At 44.9% G+C, this 7,493-nt stretch overlaps 1 pseudogene across 1 annotated transcript; it reads left to right on the top strand.

The window, feature by feature from the left end:
* Positions 1-1,469, top strand: LOC108525936 (inositol-3-phosphate synthase 1-like; annotated as a pseudogene). Its single transcript, XR_001884373.1, has one exon. The product of XR_001884373.1 is annotated as an inositol-3-phosphate synthase 1-like (transcript).
* Positions 1,470-7,493: the final 6,024 nt, after the last annotated feature.

Genomic DNA, 7,493 nt, shown 5'->3' with positions numbered 1-7,493 from the left:
GGGCCTGGACGCCAAGGGTCAGGAGGTGTTCGCGCCCTTCCGCGGCTGCTGCCCATGGTGCCACCCAACGACCTCGTGTTCGATGGCTGGGACATCTCGTCGCTGAACCTGGCAGAGGCGATGCGGCTCGCAAAGGTGCCGGACTGGGGACTGCAGGAGCAACTGCAGCCTCACATGGAGGCCCTGCAGCCCCTGCCTTCGGTATACATCCCAGAGTTCATCGCGGCCAACCAGAGCGCGCGCGAGCGGACCGCCTCATCCCGGGCACGCGCGCGCAGCGGCTGGAGCAGATCCGCAGAGACATTCGAGACTTCCGGTCTAGCTCAGGGCTAGACAAAGTCATCGCGCTGTGAACGGCGAACACGGAGTGCTTCTTTCTGTGAGGTGGTCCCAGGTACACGGCCGAGAACCTGCTGCGCACCATCGAGCTTGGCCTGGAAGTGTCGCCCTCCACGCTCTTTGCCGTGGCCAGCATCCTGAAGGGCTGTGCCTTCCTCAGTGGGTCCCCACAGAAAACCCTGGTGCCCGGAGCCCTTAAGCTCGCGTGGCAGGCCGGGCTTACGTGGGCGGAGATGACTTCAAGTCAGGCCAGACCAAAGTCAAGTCCGTGCTCGTGGACTTCCTCATCGGCTCCGGCCTCAAGACCAAGTCGACTGTGAATTATAACCACCTGCGGAACAAAGACCAGCAGAACCTGTCGGCACCATCGCGGTTCCCTCTGAGGAGGTGTCCAAGAGCAACGTGGTGGACGACATGGTGCAAAGACACCCAGTGCTGTACGCGCCCGGCTAGGAGCCTGACCCCTGCGTGGTCATCAAGTACATGCCGTATGCGGGCGACCCCAAGCGTGCGCTGGATGAGTCTACCTTGGAGCTGATACTGGGCGGAACCAACACGCTGTTGCTGCACAACATGTGCGAGGACTTGCTGCTGGCCGCTCCTGTCATGCTGGACCTGGCGCTGCTGACCGAGCTGTGCCACTGCCTGAGCTTCTGCACTGATGACAACACCGAGCCACAGACCTTCCACCCCATGCTGTCCCTGCTTAGCTTCCTCTTCAAGGCGCCACTGGTGCTGCCGGGCAGCGCGGTGATCAATGCACTTTTCCGCCAGCGCAGCTGCATGGAGAACATCCTCAGGGCCTGTGTGGGGCTCCCGCCACAGAACCACGTGGTCCAGGAGCACGCGATGGAACTCCTGGTGCCTGGCCTCAAGCGAGTCGGACCCGTGGCTGCCACCTGCCCTGTGTCAAACAAGAAAGGACCGGTACCCGCTGCCACCAGTGGCTGCACGGGTGATACCAATGGACACCCGCAAGTGGAGGAACCCCAGATGCACACGACCTGAGGCCCTGGTCACACAACTTCCCGGCCTTTCCCCGCTGTCCCCCAGGACCCAACCTTTCCAGGCGCCCACAAAAACAATAAAGCCAGTGCCACTCAGAAAAAAGAAGAAAATTTAGCTCTTTGCGGTCGGGTGTGGCAGCTCACGCCTGTAATCCCAGCACTTTGGGAGGCCGAGGCAGGCAGATCACTTGAGGTCAGCAGTTCGAGACCAGCCTGGCCAAAATGATGAAACCCCGTCTCTACTAAAAATACAAAAATTATCCGGGCATGGTGGCCCATGCCTGTAATCCCAGCTACTTGGGAGGCAGAGGCAGGAGAATCGCTTGAACCCGGGAGGTGGAGGTTGCAGTGAACCGAGATCATGCCACTGCACTCCAGCCTGGGCAACAGAGCAAGACTCTGTCTCAAAAAAAAAAAAAAAAAAATCTTTACGCTCATGTTCATTAATTCATTCAACACATGTGAATTTATCATCTACCACTAGGTAGGGAGGATGCAATGGTGAATAAGCAGACACAGCCCCATCTCATGCAGCTAATAGCCTATCATTAGAATAATAAATTTGATAAAGAATGTAGATAAAGCACATGGAATGCCAACTTAACATAGTCTTGGAGAAGTCAGAGAAGGCTTCCTGGAGGAAGGGATGTTTAATCTGAAAAAGTTTATCCAGTGAGGGAAATGTGAAGGTGGGAGAGGTTTATTTGTAGTTGCTTTTGGGTGTGATTTTGGTTTTATAAATCAGATACACTTGCATGAGAATTGGAAGGCACATGCATGGTGCCATGAGTAGTATATCATTGCTGGTTTTTCTGGAACATATTTCATTGTCTACCCAGCTTCTTGGGTATGAGAGGCAGGGTGAGGCTCATCTATTTTTTGTTGGATTGGATCTCTCAGGTGTGGTGTGGCTCTAAATCTAATACTCAGAGTGCTAACAGCTGAAGAGGTGTGTTTCTGAAGCCAGCAGCTTCAGTAGTCCTGCCTTCCTAGCGGTTGCAGTGTCCCTGGTAGGCTGGTCCTGGGGCCTGGTCTAGAGCCCATTGCTCCAGCCCTTCCGGTGATATTTGTAAATTCTTTTTTTTTTTTTGGAAATGGAATCTCATTCTGTCGCCCAGGCTGCAGTGCAGTGGCGCAATCTCAGCTCACTGCAATGTCTGCCTCCCCAATTCAAGAGATTCTCCTGCCTCAGCCTCCTGAGTAGTTGGGACTACAGGTGCCCGCACTATGCCCGGCTAATTTTTGTATTTTTAGTAGAGATGGGGTTTCACCATGTTGACTGGGGTGTTCTGGAACTCCTGGCCTCAAGTGATCCACTAGCCTTGGCCTTCCAAAGTGCTGGGATTACAGGCATAAGCCACCATGCCCATCTGTTTGTAAATTCTTAATTTCCTATTTGAAATCCCTTTCTGCTTAAAATAATTGGAGTGGTTTCTATTTCCTGCAACTGACTCTTCCTTATACTACTGAGGTACAAGTAGATTCATTTATTTAGTTGTTATTTTCTGAGCACCTAGAATGTAGCAGGCACTAGTTTTTGGCTCTGAAAATATAACAATGAACAAGGCCAAGGTCCTGCACCTTTGTCTTATTATCATGGCAGTTACATTCTCTATCAGAGCTATCCAATACCAACAGAATGTGAGTTACATGTGTGTTTTAAACATTTTAGTATCTGGCCGGGTGTGGTGGCTCATGCCTGTAATCCCAGCACTTTGGGAGGCTGAGGTGGGCGGATCACCTGAGGTCAGGAGTTCGAGACCGGCCTGGCCAAATGGCGAAACCCTGTCTCTACTAAAAATACAAAAATTAGCTGAGCTTGGTGGCAGGTGCCTGTAATCCCAGCTACTCAGGAGGCTGAGGCAGAAGAATTTCTTGAACCCAGGAGGCAGAGGTTGCAGTGAGCCAAGATCACACCACTGCAGTCCAGCCTGGGCAACAGAGTGAGACTCTGTCTCAAAAAAAAAAAAAAAAAAAAAAAAATTAGTATCCATATTAAAAGAATAAGTGAAATCAACCTAACACATTCAGAATATTATCGTTTCAACATGTGCTTAATATAAATATTGATTAATGAGACGTTTTATGTACTTGTTTCATGTTAAATCTTGGAAATTTAGTGTTTAGTTTTACTTGCAGTACATCTCGATTCAATGCAAAATTTTATTGGAAATACTTCATGTGTATTACATTTCATTACATTTATGGTTGAAAAGTAGATTCATCACTAAGAGGTTCCAGATATACTTAAATACTTTCCACTAGCCAAAAAAAGTACCAAAACAATTTTTCCTTAATATTTGCATCCACATTGACAAAACTTGTTCATCCTTTCTAGAAGGATTTGACTTTGGAGCAAAAGTTTATCAGTTTCAAAACTATATCTGTCCAAGTTAAGTAAATTAACCAACTCTTGAGTCAAATCTGAAACATACTACATAATTGAAAAATAACTCAAAATTTCTCAATGATAATCATGTCCTTCACATTTTTTTCTGTCTTTGCAGCTTAACTTACATAACATGTTTCAATTAAATAAAATAACTTGCCTATTAATTTCATTTAGAAAAAAGTATAAAATCATTGTTATTGATTTGTATTTTAAGTTTCAGTTTCGCCGGGCATGGTGGCTCACTCCTATAATCCCAGCACTTTGGGAGGCCGAGACGGGCGGATTACCTGAGGTTGGGAGTTTGAGACCAGCCTGACCAACATGGAGAAACCCCGTCTCTACTAAAAATACAAAATTAGCTGGGCATGGTGGCACATGCCTGGAATCCCAGCTACTTGGGAGGCTAAGGCAGGAGAATCGCTTGAACCTGGGAGGCGGAAGTTTCGGTGAGCTGAGATGGAGCCATTGCACTCTAGCCTGGGCAACAAGAGGGAAACTCTGTCTCAGGAAAAAAAAAAAAAAAGTTTCAGTTTCAACATTCATTAAATGTCTAGCTATGTAACAAATAAACTTTTCCTTAGCTTGGAGTTTCAAGTTTAGTTCATCCATGTGCAGTGTAATTTTTTCTTTTTTCTTTTCTTTTTTTCTTTTTTTTGAGATAGGGTCTTGCTCTGTCACCCAGGCGGCAGTGCAGTGGAACGATCTGGGCTCATTGCACTCTCCACCTCCCAGGCTCAAGTGATCCTCCCATCTCAGCCTCCTGAGGAGCTGGGATTACAGGCATGTGCCACCACGCCTGGCTAATTTTTTGTATTTTTGGTAGAAACAGGGTTTCACTATGTTGTCCCGGCTGGTCTCAAACTCCTGAGCTCCAGCCATCTGCCTCCCTCAGCCTCCCAAAATGTTGGAATTACAGGCATGAGCCACTGCACCCAGCCAGATATGCAGTGTAATTTTGGTGAGAAAACATAAATCATGCTGCCATTTTTTGTCTTTGATTATGGGATAATTTGCCAAGCATTCCCTTTGTTTAAAGAAAATCTTGAATTGGAGTTAAAAATACAGTAACCCTTTGTAAAGCTCTTCTGTGACTCAAAAAGCATTGACAAAGACCACAAGATCATTAAATCTGTCATCTTTTATTTCTTTCAACTGTTCCTTAAACTGAAGATGATTCATAGCATTTGAATGAATACAATGAACAATGTTAATCTATGATGCTTTTCACAGAGTCGGCTGCAGAAAACTAAGCACAACTATTTTCAAAATATATCACCTAATGGGATAAGCAATAAGGAAAATGTTAGTCTCTTGTTTGAAAATTCTAATACATCCAAATTTTTGATTCGGCATAATGGAACTACCATTTGTGGTGAAAGAGACTAATTTTTTTCTTGTCTGGCTAGAATTCTTCTTTGACAGTTATGAAAGATTTAAAAATATCCATGCCGTGTGTTAGTTTCTTTTAGGCTATGAATTGACATTTCTTCATAAATTTGAAGTCCTTTGAGACAAAATATAACCAAAGTATTAATTGCACAGTGTATATTATATCAAATGACTCATCTGAAGCTAAAGTACTTGTGATTTTTCAAGATTATTGATTGGTCTTTGCTATTGTTAGAAAAGTCTTCATATTTTATGGACAATTATTTGAGGGCTCAATTGAAGAGCTTTCTCTTCTTGTGAAGTATCTTTTTAAATCTTTTCCTCAGAATTTTCTAACAATATTTTCATTGTCAAAAAATAATGTATTTTACCATTTTTTCACCTAAAAGTGTTTTTCAACTGAGTACTGTGGCACGTGCCTGTCGTCCCAGCTACTTGAGAGACTGAGATGGGGAGGATCACTTGAGCCTGGAACTTTGGGTCCAGCCTGGGCAACATAGTGAGACCCCCTCTCTAATAAGTAAATAAATATATTTTAAAGTGTTTTTCTTTTGTGAAAGAATTCCAGTCTTTTTATAGCTGGTCAAGTTTATAAGCACAGATCCTGTTTAGATTTGTTTAACAATTATTTTAAAATTAAACATTATTGATGGCCTGGCACAGTGGCTCACTCCCCTAATCCCAGCACTTTGGGAAGTTGAGGCGGGCAGATACCTTGCCTCAGGAGTTTGAGACCAGCCTGGGCAACATGGTGAGACTTCATGTCTAAAAACAAAAAGAAAGGAAAGGAAAAAAAAAAAAATAGCTGGGTATGTTGGCACATGCCTAAACTTCCAGCTATTATACTTGAGGCTGAGTTGGGAGGATCACCTGAGCCCATGTAGGAAGAGGCTGCTGTGAGCCAAGATTGTACCACTGTACTCCAGCCTGGGTGACAGGATGAGAACCTGTGTCAAATAAAATAAGCATTATTGCTTGATATCTTCTCACATAGGAAAAAAAATATTAAATATTTGACAAATTTTTGTCGAATGTTTAAGTTACCCAAAAACATTCAACAAATTTTTGTTCAATGTTAAGTCTGTCTTTAGGTAACTGATTTTGTTGATTCTTTTTTTTACTATTGAGAAGAAACTTCTTATCAAATCCACTATCATATGCTGAAAATGTCTCTTAATATTGTCCACTTTATTATTTTATTTAATTAATTAATTTATTTCTTTTGAGATGGAGTTTTGCTCTTGTTACCCAGGCTGGAGTGCAATGGCATGACTTCAGCTCACGGCAACCTCTGCCTCCCGGGTTCAAGCGATTCTCCTGCTTCAGCCTCCTGAGTAGCTGGGATTAAAGGCATGTGCCACCAAGCCCAGCTAATTTTGTATTTTTAGTAGAGATGGGGTTTCTCCATGTTGGTCAGGCTGGTCTCAAACTCCTGACCTCGTGATCTGCCCACCTTAGCCTCCCAAAGTGCTGGGATTACAGGCGTGAGCCACTGCACCTGGCCACTTTATTATTTTAATAAGATTATTTTTTCTCTCACACAAAAAAATTGCTGCAGCAAATTGCAGTTGCTTTTTGTCGTCTTTTTTTTGGCTTTACTCTTCAGGTACTAGTTTCTGCATCTCCACTCAATTCTGCATCCGTAGAATGCCTTTGCTTAAAACTTTTAAATTTGCCCATACTTTTTTAAAACTAAACAAATTTAATTGCATGATAATTAAAATCAGTATTTCAATCTACCTCTTACTGTCTGCAGAAAGTATTTGTTTTTTTGTTTTGTTTTGTTGTGTTTTGTTTTGTTTTTGAGACGGAGCCTCGTTCTGTCGCCCAGGCTGGAGTGCAGTGGTGCGATCTCGGCTCACTGCAAGCTCCGCCTCTTCGATTCACGCCAGTCTCCTGCCTCAGCCTCCGGTGTAGCTGGGACTACAGGCGCCAGCCACCACGCCCGGCTAATTTTTTGTATTTTTAGTAGAGAGGGGATTTCACCATGTTAGCCAGGATGGTCTGGATCTCCTGACCTCTTGATCTGCCCGCCTCAGCCTCCCAAAGTGCTGGAATTACAGGCGTGAGCCACCGTGCTCGGCCTGCAGAAAATATTTGAATAGGCCGGGCGTGGTAGCTCACGCCTGTAGTCCCGGCACTTTGGGAGGCCGAGGCGGGCGGATCACTTGTGGTCAGGAGTTCGAAACCAGTCTGGCCAACATGGTGAAACCCCATCTCTACTAAAAGTACAAAACAATTAGCTGGGCATGGTGGCTTTAACATGGGAGGCGGAGACTGCAGTGAGGCGAGACTGTGCCACTACACTCCGGCCTGGGTGGTAGAGCAAGAACCCGTCTCAAGAGAAAAAAAAAAAAAAAAAAAAA

The sequence above is a fragment of the Rhinopithecus bieti genome, unplaced genomic scaffold (genome assembly GCF_001698545.2).
Source record: "Rhinopithecus bieti isolate Rb0 unplaced genomic scaffold, ASM169854v2 scaffold_1599, whole genome shotgun sequence".
Taxonomy (NCBI): Eukaryota; Metazoa; Chordata; class Mammalia; order Primates; family Cercopithecidae; genus Rhinopithecus; species Rhinopithecus bieti.
Note: the sequence above shows the minus strand (reverse complement) of the source record. Positions and strands in the feature narration are given on the sequence as shown.